The 15,695-nt window shown below is 42.5% G+C and overlaps 1 protein-coding gene across 5 annotated transcripts in view; it reads left to right on the forward strand.

Moving 5' to 3' along the window:
* The window catches only part of FRMD4A (FERM domain containing 4A), a 751,487-nt gene that overhangs the window by 237,348 nt on the left and 498,444 nt on the right, over positions 1–15,695 (forward strand). The window lies entirely within an intron of this gene.

Genomic DNA, 15,695 nt, shown 5'->3' on the forward strand with positions numbered 1-15,695 from the left:
GGAAATTTGCTCAGGGACAGCTTTAGTTGATGAGCTTTATACCCCAGTCTGTACTATCCAGTACTTAACCATTTCTCAGTGAACAAACAGGCAGAAGAATCCCTACATTAGGTGTTTTTGTCCATGATTCCTAGAAGAAGAGGGTCCCACATTTCTAATTTATCAACTGAGCGACTGTAACGGACCTTCTGTAGATTGTAAAGGAGAGCTCTGTACGTTTGCTTGTGGTTTATTCAGGGATGGGTATACAATGCTGGCATTGGAAAGTCAGGCAGGGACTGTATTTACAAGAAACTCTCTGAGCACTTGAGATCTGAAACCTATCTGACAATTATTAGATCAGCCTGTCTCTGTAGACAGGGGTGGAATGAAGCAAATTGGATTTTCCACCAATTCTCAAAGGGCATGAACTCAACTTTTGTGGTTCATAGGACAATTCAAGTTTTGATTTGGGGCAGAATGACCCCATGTAGAGAGGACAGCCTAGCTAGATTGTAAGAGCGTTCAGTTCTGTTTCAATGTGGGAGCTCCAGGGAGTCAGAATCTTAGTTTTATGTTTTATATAGAACCCATTGATATTAAATCACTTGGGTTTTTTTTTTTTTGAAATAAAAATGTGTGTATTTATGTATGTGTGTATTAAGATTTACTATGACAGCCTTGTGTAGTTGGCCTTAAGAAAAACACAGGATATTTGAATGCATTTTACAAGAGTATATACGTTTCTCTGGTTGCTATATTTCCATACCTGATTTTATTTTATTTTTTTAAGATTTATTTATTTATTCATGAGAGACACAGAGAGAGAGAGGCAGAGACACAGGCGGAGGGAGAAGCAGGCTCCATGCAGAGAGCCCAATGTGGAACTCGATCCCAGTCTCCAAGATCATGCCCTGGGCTGAAGGCGGCGCTAAACCACTGAGCCACTCGGGCTGCCCCAAACCTGATTTTAGTTTTAAAAAATGGCACCACTTAAAGAAGTGCAGGAGTTTGAAAAGCACAAGTTTAAATGGTGATATAGACACGTTCATTCCACACCCCCACCCACATTCACTGATGTCACTAACTTGGCCTTAAGTTAACATATTTAAACCTCTTGTTAGTTAATGCTTATTCAATGAGTCTTTGCCTTATATTGCCTCTATTAGATTTACTTTTCTGAATATGCTTTTAAAATTTGAACTATGGGGCAGCCTGGGTGGCTCAGTGGTTTAGTGCTGCCTTTGGCCCAGGGCGTGATCTTGGAGACCCAGGATCGAGTCCCACGTCGGGCTCCCTGCATGGAGCCTGCTTCGCCTTCTGCCTGTGTCTCTGCCTCTCTCTCTCTCTCAAATAAATAAATAAATAAAATCTTAAAAAAAAATTTTTTTGAACCATGTTAGTCAAAAGATGACAAGATAATCTTATCCTGGAAGTGAATCTGGTCTACCTTCCTCTCCTTAAAAAAAAAGGTTCATTTTTATCATTAAACCATTCTCCCAATATTGGTAATATGAAGGAGGATAAAGTCAAGGAAAATCCACATGAACAGATAATCCTAGCAGTGCCTGTATTAGGCTAGGGGGGATACTTTCATGCTCATGCTACACGGTGGCTAAACTGATGCTCTGGCATAGTCAGCACTTGAAACTGAATCACAAGCCAGTCTCAAGCAATGTGATGAGGGAGTTCTAGAAAATAGACCTACATCCTTGTCTAGATTTCTGCTTTTGATCTGTGAGGCTTTGGTCATAATTTATTTAAATGTAAGATACAAATTGGATGTATTTCTCAATGACTAAAAACAAAAACAAAACAAACCCCCCCCCCTAAAATTAAAAACCCTCAGAATTAGTGGTTCATATGAATCTGAGACCTACTCTGCTTTAACTGCATTACTCCTGACACGTGAATTCCCTGTTGGCTTGATCACAGGTTCACTCAGACTTGTTCCATTGTTTGCTTTACGGCAGAAGTCTGCATCTTACAAACCTCAGCTACTATCATCCTTTTGTTCTTAAACCCCATTTTCTCAAACAAATCTCATTCTGTATTTTGGACCATAGCTATTTACTTTCCCCTTAGAAAGCAGTTAGGAACACACTATTTTCATTTACAAAATGAAACATTTGTAAACTGGCTTAGGAGTAGGTGACCACATAATTAATCACCCAAAGCAGTGTATTTGTGAGAGTGAACGGGAATGTTACTAATAATTACACTGGAACAATAGGCTTAAACCGGGTGGCTCCAGTCAAATGGAGACATGTGGTCATTGCACTCGTGTGAACATATTGTCATGTGTACTGTCTGTCAGTATATAAATGGATTTGAATTCCTAGCCCTGGAGGTTTGCAACTGAAAACACAGTTGAAATCTTCCAACATTATTATCTACTTTGAATCTAAATTGATTCGATTAAAATTTGATTTGATTAAAATTTCTAGTCAGAAAGCCTTGTTAGCAAAAAAACAGAAAGTTATTATTTTCGACAAATATCTAGCAATGCTCTTTACTACCTGCTACAAGCCAGAAACCTGTGCTAGGCACTCCAGGGATGCAACTGTGTGCCAAATAGACAGAGTCCCTCATCATGAGGCTCACAGTCTGTGCAGAATGTAGATGAATTCGTGGACTGTTTCAGTGTTTTATGATGAGTGAAGAAAGGATGTCAAGAGAATACACAAGGATGACACTTCACACAGCCTTAGTGTAATACCCAAGCAGAGAGTTCAAGGATGTGCAGAAGTTAAAATGGTGAATGGAGAAGCGAAGTGTTCTAGGCTGAGGGGAGAGTGTGTTCAGAAACCAGGAGAGTAAAGTAGAAGGGAAGGTGGATCAGTCTTGCTGGGTGTGTAGCCCTGTGTGGGATGTAGTCTGGCAACGAAGCTGGATAAGTGGTCCCAGACCCTAAGAGCCCTTAAAAACTCTGATAGGGAATTTTAATGAGTGTAAGGGAGACACCAATGAAGGCTTCAGAGGCAATAATAGCAAGTGCTTTAGAGAAAGACCTCTCAGTCTAGGTGTGCAGAGTGGATTAGAGTTCTGGGTGCGAGGAGCAGGAGGGCGGTAAAACAAACCAGGAGACCTAGAAGAGAGCCCTGACAGTGATGGACAAACGCTTAGGGTCAGCAGGACTTGGTAAGAGCTTTAATGTGCGGGGAGAGAGTTAGGATTTTCTTCCCCCAAAATTCATAGGTTGAATTCCTGACCCACGGTGTCCAGATACACGGGGAAAATTTAGACACAGCCTTAGAAGAAAGACCATGTGAAGATACAGGGAACAGACAGATAATTCCCTCAATTCTCAGCAGGAACCAACTCTGCCAAAACCTTGGTCTTGGACTCAGAGCCTCCAGAGCTTTGACCCAATACTTTTCTGTTGTTGAACCCACCTGGTATGTACTACGTGTTGAAGCAGCCCTAGGCAACTAATTCAGATGGCTACTCAGGTTTGAAGCTTAAATATGTGGGTACTTTTCAGGAAATGGTTTTAAACAAAAGCAAAGGAGCAGAAAAACCCATTGTGGGGAATAGTGTGACTCAGCTTTGACATGTTGACTTTGGGGTACTTGTCAGATCTCCACGTCAGGAGGTCCACCTGGCTGTTGAACAGTCAAGGGTCAGGAGAGACAGCAGAGCTGGAGTTCCAGATTCAAGAGTCATTGTATGTAGGGAGGAACTGGTGCCAGGGGGGTGGACATCAGGGGGAACACGTGAGGTGAGGTGAAGTGAAAGTAAGCGCTACTATGACCTTCATATTGGACACTTCCCTCACACACCAAGTAGGTGAAAAAGGCTGTTATATGTTGTTTTAAAAGATTTGCTTGTAGGAATTAGCATGAAAGGAGTTCGCAGCCAGGTCGGGATATCAAATAGAATGGCAGCCACCCAGAGGGCCAGTCTTGGCTACCCCTTGGGTCAAGGAGTTTCCCCTTTGAGGTGGTCCCAGAACCCACTCAGAAATTCTGACTCAAGCTCACAAAGCTTAGAGAGACACTGTGTAGCACCCAGATACCAAATTATTAATTTATAATAAATAGAACTGGCAGGTGGAACAGATACGCTGTCTGCCTAACCAACCTCTTCTATCATTTACAAAATTGCTACAGAGGGAAACAAATTATCAGAAGGTTGTTTGGTACGCATGGAATCAGAACAAGAGGGTTAGTTTAATGATTTGAATTAGTAATGAGATCAGGCTCCAATCACTTGATGTAGTGGCTCCCATGAGCAAGAAGGGATTGCCAATCCGACTGTGGACTGTAGCCCATCCATCCCCATCAGCCATCATCTGGCTGCCCCCCACCCTGAACAGTACTTGAGAGGCGCTGCCAATTTTCCACTCTGCAACTTTCCTTGCTTCCATAGATGATCCACTCCATTTTAAGGAAAACACAGTTTGTCTTTGGAATATGAATGTCTTCAATCAGATTAAAGGCTGATCCTGCTGCCCTAGGACCCATTCACTTTCTTTGAAATGACTCCGCGTCTCTTTGCTTTCACCCGTCATGTGTTGATTTTAAAGTTTCTTTTTTTTAAAAAAAAGGAAAGATTTTATTTATTTATTCATAGAGACAGAGAGAGAGGCAGAGACACAGGCAGTTTCTCCTCAATTCTACATTCTTAGCTGTGGGGGTGGGGATGGGTGTTGGAGAAGAGATTTTGCCATGGCTCTCATTTAAAATTTTTAAGTAGGAAAAAAAAAATAAAATAAAAATTTTAAGTAGGGATGGATATAATATTTTCAAAACAGTGATTTTGGAAATGATTATTTCAGGAGAAATGTCTTTCAGCAAATTTCTGTAGATGTCAATTTGTAAAATATTATTAATTCAGCTGTTTCATATATAACGTTTCCGTTTTCCTACTCATTCTAACGAGAATGCCAAGCTTCTCTGGAGTCAGGTGGCTCTCTTACTATGGGGGCACTTCTGCTACTGAGACTTTTTATAATTCAGATGACACAGTACCACAACGGGGAGAAGGCAGTGCACATTTATTTGAGGGTTGTCATTTCTTTGAGACCTTTTGAATATTTTCCTTTTACTTTAAATAGGTAAATAATGTTTCTTTCTGGGGCTGTTTTTCATCAAATGCAAGTTGGACTTGCAAGTAAAGTTGACAAAACTTTGAGCTTCTCTCTCCCCATAGCTCCAGGTCAGTGAAATTAAATTAATAGGGCTTCTCCTTTTAACATAATCTGTTATCAAAAGTCATATGTTCTATGGAGATAAACATGAGTCTTTTTTATACTTGTTCTCTTTCATCTTTTGCTGTTTCTGTTGGTGTTCTGGGTGGGGCCCTAGACGGGCAAACCTGACAGTTGGGATTTTTATCCATATAGGCTTGCTTGTAAGATGAAGCTCTTCACAGGAAAAAGATTTCAAAATTTAGTCAAGGTGTCATTTTCACAGTCAAAATGTTTCCTCCTAAATATATTCTCTGGTCTTTAAATTGGCCTGACCCCCCAAATCCTCCTTCTTGGTCTGAGCAAGGATAGAGGTGAGGAAAGACAAATCAATAGAAATAAAACACAGTTTGGCTCCCAAAGGGCCCCTGATGTTCTAGGGGTGGGGACAGACACATATATGCAAGTAGCAGCCACACAGTGGCAGGTGTTCTCAGAGAGCCACAGATGTTGCAGAAGAAAAGGATGTGTAGAGAAGCCCATTGGAGGGTGGGGCAGGTCTGTAAGTGTGTGCCACACATTTAGAAACAAGGACCTTGATTCATGAGACACTGCTATTTCTGTGGAGTTGGCTTTCTGCACACTTTTAGGGAGGCTTAGATTTGAACGAGGGGGGCTAATTCTATCAGAGGGAGCAGAGCTGGAATGTGCTGGATAGGAATCCCTCCTTGAACGGAACAATGGATAGTGAATGTCACCTGAATGCAACACCAGCTTTTCAAAGGGAGCAATTTGAGGGGATGCAGGGCCACGGCCCTGCTGTAAATAATCAGTTTTAGAGAGGAGTCTCCTAAAATCTTCTCAGCTAGCCCCTTAGCAGGAATGAGTTAATGGTGGGGAGGGAGTCTGTGCCACAGATGCCTGTGGGGTTTAAGAGGAGGGTTCAACAACAGGGAGATGGAGAGTTGCCAGGGTATCCCTTCCTGGCCAAAACTGCCTCTGACGATATCTCACACTCGGTTCTTTTCAAGATCCCCAAAGAAAATGCACTGGAGCCGATGGCAGTGAAATCTGCTGCCTCCAAGGGAACAGCTCTTCCCAGAGCTAAGCATGGATTTGGTCTCCAGCCTAGGTTTAGAGAAAAGACGGAGGAAGGTTCTCCTAGCTCCCCACACCGGCGACCCAGGCATCCCTCGTACCCACGGAGAAAAGGTGATACTCAGGAGCGGACCTGATGCTGACCATTCTGAGCAGTTGTGCTTGCTACCCTGGGAAATGTGGGCCACAAGGTCTTCATCTCAGAGGAAGTAAAAATCACCAGACCAGTGGCTCCCACCAGTTTATTAATTTTGAAGCCCCTATTGCAATCACCAGGAGCCAGAAGTGCCACCTAAAAGCAATAAGAAAATAATAAATAACGTCTGTCTGCTCAAGATGCTTTCACTCCAGTGACTTACCCCTTTCATTCCTGGCTTATCTATTTCAACGTCGTAATCTAATTCTATAATGGTTGAGGGAGTGGGGAGGAGTGCAAGTTGAATAGGAAGGGGTCACACGTGATAAGAATCACATTTGGAATGTCATTATAAGAAGTAGCTTCTAATTTTTAAGTATCTGTTCCTACTCTTGATTTAGAATATCCGCTCTTACAGATGACTTAGTTTGCCCCTCTCCCTCGAATCAAATCAATCTCCTATCTTCTGCTCTCCAAAGATGCTCCTGATTATCTGGGAACTGGATAGCCATCACATACCTTTTTAGGTGTGCTTCGTGGTGGGCACAAGCTGAGCTAGGTATTTTGTGTGCCAGGGAGCGCTCAGCAAAGCTGTGCTCGCACTGAATAATGAGACCTTTTGCTAAGTGCAGCGTACCGAGCTTTGTTGATAATTATTCTGCACTGCTAGTAAAGAACCCAAACACACAGGAGTTTCGAATGATTTCACAGCTGATTTATATGCACAAAGAATAATTAGCATCATGTAATTTTCCTTGCCAGATTGATTCTCATTTGAATATCGAAAGATACGTCATTTAAAAATAATTTCATACCTCGCTGATGAACTAAAATTGAGACGTTGGGCACATATGGTTTGTATATGCTAGTGGGCAAGTGGACAATCATCCTCTCTCTTAGGAAGTAGGGACAGCAAAACCCACGAAAAGTTAATTACCGACCTTGGAGAGAAGCAACCGTCATTTCTAAGCCTGTTATCTTGAAAAGGGAACCTGGGCCTCACAACTTGATAGCCAACTGCGCCACCTGCAATATTATAGAGGGGCTTGGAAATAACACCATTGACATCAAAACTCCATAAATTAAGAAAGACAGATACAGTATTTCCACTCACCTTCTTAAGGATGAATGACTTTAGAGCTACAGCAGACTGACTTGGTTTTAAAGAAAGGAGCGTGTTGAGAGACATCTCCCCGATGATGATGCCATCCAGGGCCTGCCCTGGCACACTTGCATCAGAGGGCTGTGCCCACCCCACACAGCACTTTCTCTGTGTCATTCTGGCCAACTTCCCAGCCTTCCTCCTCTGCAGTTCTCCAGACTTCGAAATTAGGCCTCCATCACCACCAAAACTCCCTGCTTGGCTCTGCTCTGGGAAGCCCCCCAAGCCCATGCATGGAAGCAGTTAGCCCTGACTGTGCAGGGCAGGCCCTGAGCCACGCTCCCACAGCCATGTTCAGCTAGTCAAGAGGATATAAGGCCCCATAGGTCAGTAGGGCAGCACCGCTGCATGGGACCAGCCTCACCTTTGCTCTGTCCCATCCAGGAACCTGGGTCAGCACCTTGCTTCCCCCATGCCTCAGCCTTGCCACCATTAGCCACATGATCTCTTATTTTATAGGATGTGTTTCTGCAGCTGTCCTGCTCCTCACTCCAGTCCATGTGCTGGGGTTCTTGCTCCCTGCCACCCCCAGGTGTGTCTGTCTGCCTCAGAGCTCCAGAAACCCCGTGCAAGTCAGCCCACCCCAATGCTTGCTTCCTGTGTGCCAGGGCTGCCAAACCACTCACTAGGACGCCTCATCTGACTGGTCTTGTGTGGAAAGCCCTCAGGTTCTGACATTCCACTCCCTCATTGATTTCAGTGAGTTTAAATGTCACTTACTATAGAACCAGAATGCTTTTAAGCTAAATAAATTTTCTCTAATTGGTGAGATTTCAGGGTGCAGCAATGAGAAGACTTTCAGGCCATATATATATCCGACACATATAAAAAAAAATCAGGTATTGGCAAAAAGTTGGACGTAGACGCATCTTTGGAGAATGAGGGTGCATAACTCATTGTGAATGTCACTTCACTGAAAGTCACACTCACATTGTCCTCCCCACAGTGAAGTTATAAGAGTTCATGTTAGCGACTGATTTTATTTTTGAATAGCATGGCTACTAATATTTGTAATATTGTCAACAGTACAAGTCAAAATTATTTTCTAGAATTTGACCTCATAAGCAGAGCCTTTTGAGGCTTGATTTGATGGAGTTAATTTGTATCGACCAGGACCTGGTGTCGGGGGCTTATGTGGATGAGGATGGTAAGTGGTAGTTGGCTGATGGTAGAGAGTTTGGGCACTTAGTAGAACAAGAGCGAACTGATGTGAATCACTACCATAGACGTTCTGGAATAACAGCAAAGGAGAACCAAGATCCAGTATTTTCAGGGCCAGGTGATCATCAAGGACTGTAGCTAGCCTGGCTTAAAAACCAGACTCTTGCTTCACAGATGGTGTCTGTGATGAGGTTCTTAGCCAGTTATATAAAAACTTATTCTAGGAATCCCTACATTTCATCTCTTGTCTAGAAATAAGAGGGGAAAATACTTTTATCTCTCTCAACTGCAGTCACTTGCATTTTAGGAAGGACCGATGTGATTAATCTTAAAAATTCAGGCCCTGACACAAACTGAATTTCCTCCTCTCACAGTCAGGTGTCATCCCCGAAATGAGTCTGGCCTGGGGGGAGCCACAGCAACACCTGCCCGCTTCCTTCAGCACTTCTGAAGTTCCCAGAGCTCCTGTCTGATTATCCCATTTGGCTTAGCAGTTTGCTCCTTGGGTCTTGAAAAACAAAATGAAACAAAACAAACCAGTTATTGGAGGCAGTCAGGATTCCATGGGTGGTGCAACTCAGTAAGAAGAGCAAAGTTTGTAGCCTGAGACTTAATGGAATCACAGGACGGCCACTACCTACTACTGTGATCTCAGACATCTTACCATCTCTGGGCCACAGTTTTCTCCATGAATAGTAATAGTAATGTCCAAATACAAATAGGAAGAATAATACTTACTTTGCAAATTTATGGAAAGATTAGAATGTACCGGTGTGTAGTATGTGCTCAGTAAAAATTTGTGGAATGTAGTGGAATAGCTAATTTCATGCATATCTTTTGGGGTTACATATGTTCCAGGACATTTAAGTCCTCAACAAAACCATCAGGCAGAGAGGGCAGAGGGGTGTCCTTGAACAGTGAAGACTAGCTGACCCTGACAAAGGGCATCCTGAGACTCAGGGTACCCATGGTCACAAAAAAGAACTCACCTTAGTGCTCAGACAATGCAAAGTAAAGCAGAAACACTGCCTTTTGAGATGTCTTTATTACTGTGTTTCTAGATATTTCTTTTTTAAAGTAATTCTATGCCCAACGTGGGGCTTGAACTCACAACCCCAAGACTAAGAGTTACATGCTCTACTGATGAGCCAGCCTGGCACCCCTGTTTCTAGTTCTCTTCGTCGCAAAGTCTGAATCCTGTATGTCTGCCTTTCTCTTGCTTTTTTTTTTTTTTAAGATTTTATTTATTTATTCATGGGAGACGCAGAGAGAGGCAGAGACACAGGCAGAGGGAGAAGCAGGCTCCATGCAGGGAGCCCGAAGTGGGACTTGATCCTGCCCTGAGCCAAAGGTAGATGCTTAACCACTGAGCCACTCAGGTGTCTCTCTTGCTTTCTCTTTAGCTCCTTCTCACCTCTTATTTTCCTGGCCCCGTTTCTTATCCTCATTTCCATAATGAGTAACTCCATGGCTAAGATCCATCTTAATCCAGCTATATGACCTACCACAATTTAGGTGAATTGCATGAGATTGCATGAGATTCTATATACAGAAGAACTTGGTAAACCATAAAATCTTATACAAATGTAAAGAATTGTGACATTTGGTGGGGATGATGCTTATAATGATGACCAAAATCCAGTGGGTTAACCCTAAAGATGTCTCTGCACCTTTGAGTTCTGATCTAGAGCAGTTAATGAACATTTAAGCAACTGTGCTTACTGGTGAAAAATAATTAGTTTGATAATCAATTAAATTCTCTGCTGGTGTGAATGAGCATGTGAATAAAAAGGAAATCAGTGTATATAATCTTTAGGAAAATCTCCAACTGTGTTTCACACCAGTCTCAACAAACTGAATCATCATGGAATTGGGAAATGATTGGAGTAGATTGCAAAAGTGGAGACAGTAGAGATAAATGATGACTATTTTGCAGGAAAATGTGCATGTCTATAAAGCACTTTTTGAGATTTTTTGAAAGGTGGTCCTTCCTGCTGGTGGAAGGAGCCAGGAAGAGAGGGCCAGGACCACAGAAGGCCAGACGGAGTTCAGCCCCAATGCTGCTGGGACCAGGCACCCTCAGGCAGGCCACCACCTGTCAGTCCTGCTGGGGAGTCCTGAGTGGGAGCCACCCAGTCCTCTACAGATTGGTTTTTGGGACTATTGCATTTGACAGTAATGTTTCAAGCACATTGCAGACACTTAGGAAATTTATGTGAAAGAACTAAAGGGAAGATGGGAAATTGGGAAAGGGGGAAAAATAAAGAAGAAGGTTCTGGATGCCAAGTGTTTAAGGATCTTGTCCCTGTCTCTGGGATCTCATGATCTCACCATGGAGTAGGGCTTGTTGGTGAGTAGATGGTTGATGTAAGATTGACAATTTGCATCCTCTTTTAAAAACTTGAAGCATCCTCTTCTCATAACCAAAGATATTTAAAAGAAAAAAAAAGTCCATTTTACTTTTGAGCAAATGCAGGTCGTATCCCTACTTGGAATTGGGAGTGAAATATATCTTGAGAAGACTGAAGAAACCAGAAAGAAACCCTAAAATGTTGGAGTGTTTAGGAAGACAGGAGAGAAAATCAAACTGAGTTTAATTACATTAGAAGTTGATTCCAGGGGCACCTGAGTGGCTCAGTGGTTGAGCATCTGCCTTTGGCTCAGGTCATGATCCCGGGGTTCTGGATCGAGTACTGCATCCGGCTCCCCACAGGGAGCCTCCTTCTCCCTCTGCCTATGTCTCTGCCTCTCTTACTGTGTCTCTCATGAATAAATAAATAAACCTTAAAAAAAAAAAAGAAGTTGATTCCATCGTGAATGGTAAGGATTGGTGAGTACTTCCTCAGCAAATCTCAGGATCCTGGAGGGAATTTTAAATCACCATGGTGTATGCAAAGCGAGTGGGGTTTCCTAAACCCAAACGTAAAAGTTCATGTCCAAAAGCAGCAAACACAGCCTTACGTGTCACTGTGAGAAAGCATGGTTGAACTTCTTTTCCCAATGTGTATTGCAATGTTAGCAAAACAGGATTTTACTTTTTTAAGATTTTATTTATTTATTTGACAGAGAGAGTGCACAAGCAGGGGCAGTGGCAGGCAGAGGGAGAGGGAGAAGCAAGCTCCCCACTGAGCAGGGAGCCCAATGCAAAGCTGGGCACTAGATCCCAGGACTCTGGGATCGTGATCTGAGCTGAAGGCAGATGCTTAACCGAGGGAGCCACCCAGGCACCCCAAATCAAGATTTAAAAAGGAAAACAAATCAAAGCGTTTTTTTCTTCTAAGAAGAAAATGGAATGATCTTCTCAGGATAGTAAGGCTTTCTAGCTGAGGCTGCAAAGCAGCCAGGAGGCATGAAAAGTAGCAACAGGGACTCCCATGACTAAACCCTTAAAAAGTGTGAAATAGTTAATTTCACAGGAGGCTTTCCTTGTTCTTTGGTAAAGCTTGGTGAATTTACCGACTGATTCGTTAATATAGACTTTCGCTCACATGTTTGTACTATTCTTTCAAGCTTTCCACCCAAGCTCTTCAAATAGAATCTCTAAGAAAAGCTTTCAATGTGAGTGGGAGAAACAGCTGAACACCTTGCTGGAGTATTCTGTGGGGAATTGTATTATTATAATTTGTATTATTATACTCAGTTTTATTAAATTTTCTTTTCTTTCTACCTAATGTTCTTTTTCTGTAAGAGGGAAAGCCAAAAAAAAAAAAAAAAAAAGGTCTAAAATCACTTTTATGACTTTTAGTTTATAAAGTTAAAAAATTACCATAAAAAAAGAAAATCATTCTTTAATGCAGTGGCTAAAATTAGGCATTCTATAGTCTTAATAATTATATTCTGGTGTTAAATTAACTTTTGAACAATACTCTGCAATTCAAGTAGCAGACGGCAAAGAAACCAAATTGCATGTTATTTCATTTTTTATGAGTAAGAAGTATTGGTCCCTTTCAAACCTGAGTAGTTCATATTGATGGCTTTAATTATTTTAGGGCCTGGCTTGTTTTTCACTTAAATGTACACATGGAATTTAAAATAACTTTTGAGCCCCCAGAATGTATTTATTTTCCCTGGATTTTCTATTAACATCAAGACAATGGCTTCTAGAGTTGATGACATCTACCTTTTTCCTACGTAACTGGCTGTTCTCATGCCATGTCAATAGTCCAGCTGTGGGCATAACTTCACATTATTCTATCATTAATCTAATTAAACGGTCCATATTCTCATGCTTGCTCTAATTCAGCCACAATAATAAACTGCAAATATTGGGATGTTGCATTTTTCATTACACGACTATTAGGTTTATTGGTGTGATTTGATCTTACAATTATGATATTAAAGTGTAAACGAACACGGGGCTATTACTTAGATAATTCTTTGTTTACACTTAGGCATAATACAGAGAAGATTTTAAAAATCATGGTTGGCTTCCTTCCTTTTGATTTTCCCCAGAATGCTATAACTTTGGTTCTGTCCATCTGGTGCAGTGATGGTAGACTTGTAAGCATATGGGAAATATGTCAAATATAAGGTTATCGGTGGACAGTGGAACTCTGAACATCAAAACTCAATGAAATATTGACTGAGAATCTAGAGATATCCTGCCTCCAAAAACATGCTTTTTAGAGAAATATGATAGAAAAAGATATGTAGAAATAGTAATGCTGTACAAAATAATGTATATTAAGCACTAAGTTACAAATATTTTGAGTTCAAAAGTGACAGGTTATAAACTTTTAGAGCTAGTCGGAAATTTAGACTCACCTAGTCCCACTCCCTTATTTTGCAGGGAAAAAGAAAAACGAAGGTCCAGAAAGGTTAAATGACTTGTCTAGGGTGACTCAGCATGTACGTGGCAGGATGGAAAGTAGGGTCCCCTAACTCCCAGCCCAGGCCTCTAAGGACCATGACTGCCTGCCATCATCTCCAAAGGGCGATCAGGGAGTGCTTCATAGCAGACGTGGGATTTGAATTAGGTTTTGAAAACCCAAATTCAGGGCCTCTCAGGTAGAACTCTACAGGTTGGACATTGTACCTCTCTAGCAGGTGCCATTCCCGTAGGTTCTGATGACCGCAACCCAGAGGGAAAGACATAAGGCAGGATTTATACAGGCAGAGAATACGAAATGGTGTTGTGTTGGGGCGCTTTGACTGGCTCTGGGTCACTTTCCCTGGGTATGTTTCTGTTTGAGTAACAGACCACCTGAGCCCAGAACAACCCTCAAGGAAAATCAGGTCAAATCAATAGGACTTCATTTCAAGAACGGGCACTTCAGGAATCCTTGGCATTACTAAAGCCTTGACTAGGGCTTGAGTCCTGGCTCTACTGCTTACAGTCTATGTGACCTTAGATAAGTTACTTAACCTCTCTGAGCTCAAAGATAATGGTAGCACCTACCTCACAGGGTTGCTGTGAACATTAAATGAGGTCGTATTTATAAAGCAATTATCAGAGCACCTGGTCTATAGTAAGTATGCTATAGTATAGTATAGGGTCTTAGTCCATTCCAGATGCTGTAACAGAAATACCACGACTCCAGGGCAGCTTACGCAGCGTTTATTTGTCACAGTTCTGAAGGCTGGCAAGACCAAGATCAAGGCACCAGGGATGCCTGGGTGGCTCAGTGGTTGAGCATCTGCCTTCGGCCCAGGGCATGATCATGCGGTCCTGGGATCGAGTTCCACATCCGGCTTCTTGCATGGAGTCTGCTTCTCTCTCGGCCTATGTCTCTACCTCTCTCTATATATATCTCTCATGAATAACGTCTAAAAAATAATGTCTTTTAAAAAAAAAACAAGGCACCAGTAGATTCAGTGGCTGGTCCATAGACAGCTGTCTTCTTGGTCCTGTCACAGCTAAAGGGAAGAGGGAGCTCTATGGGGTCTCTTATAAGGGCACTGATCCCATCATCAGGGCTCCATCCTCATGATGTAATCACCGTCCCAAAAAGTTCCACCTCCTAATACCATCACCTTGGGGATTATGTTTCAATACGAATTTGGGGTTGAGGTTTGGGATAAGCAAACACTGAGTCTGTAGCAGTAAGTATGAAATAATGGGTCACCGTTTTAACCATTAGGGTCCTAATCCATCGTGGAAGTCTGCAGCTAGTCCTCAGTTGGCCCTGAGCAATCCCTCTGAGGACTCCGAGGCCTTGGGAGAAATCAATTCCACTTTCTTCCTTGAGGCAACAAAGTCAAAGGCATGTATCTGGGACATTGTGAAAAATGCATTCATGAGCAAAGCCCTTCTGGCATCTCTCCCTCGGCGACCATAAAGCACTGTGCCATTTATTCAAAGAGCATTAAGACTGTTACCGTTTTCAGATTTTGAAATACCTTCTCTAAAAAACAGCTCCCCATGATGCCCATGCTCGGTATCTATCACAAAATCACCAGCAGTCATTGTCCTCTCCTACTCTGGCTTCAGAGCATCTAACTTCTTCATGTGCTTTAAGGACACATATATTTGGAATTTCTTTTCCTGGTGTCCAGTGTCCAGAGTAGAAGATCTGGCTGAGCTTGCGGCTGGCATCACAGAGACTAAGTGATTTTCATTATCAGGAGTGCAGATCTGTCCTTCCATTAAGGGAGAAAGAAGATCACTGGATGCTAGGATGTCAGAGCAGACATCTGATACATTCCCCTTCTTTTCTGATAAGGTGGCAGTGTGGGCACAGGGGGCATTTAGGTGAAGCTACAAGGACAGCTGGAGCCGGTCCATCTTTCACTAGAAGCAGGAGGTCTAGAAAGGCAAAAGGGTAATGACATGCTGTCTCTTATAATTAATATTCTCCCAAAGGCTTTCCTTCCTGTGCTGTTAGTTCAAAGACCTCAGTGCCTCTGAACTTCCGTGTGGATGCTGCTGAGCAGCCCTTGTGGGTGGGGATCTCCTAGGAAAGGGGAGATGAGGTGATGAGGTGGGGAGAAGGGCCCACCCCCTTTCTCCATCTGCAGGAGGAGGGCCAATTTGGAGCTATCCTGGGGCACTTGTTCAACCCAAACAAAGACTTCCTGTCTGGAAGCAT

Source organism: Canis lupus, chromosome 2 (assembly GCF_003254725.2).
Source record: "Canis lupus dingo isolate Sandy chromosome 2, ASM325472v2, whole genome shotgun sequence".
Classification (NCBI taxonomy): domain Eukaryota; kingdom Metazoa; phylum Chordata; class Mammalia; order Carnivora; family Canidae; genus Canis; species Canis lupus.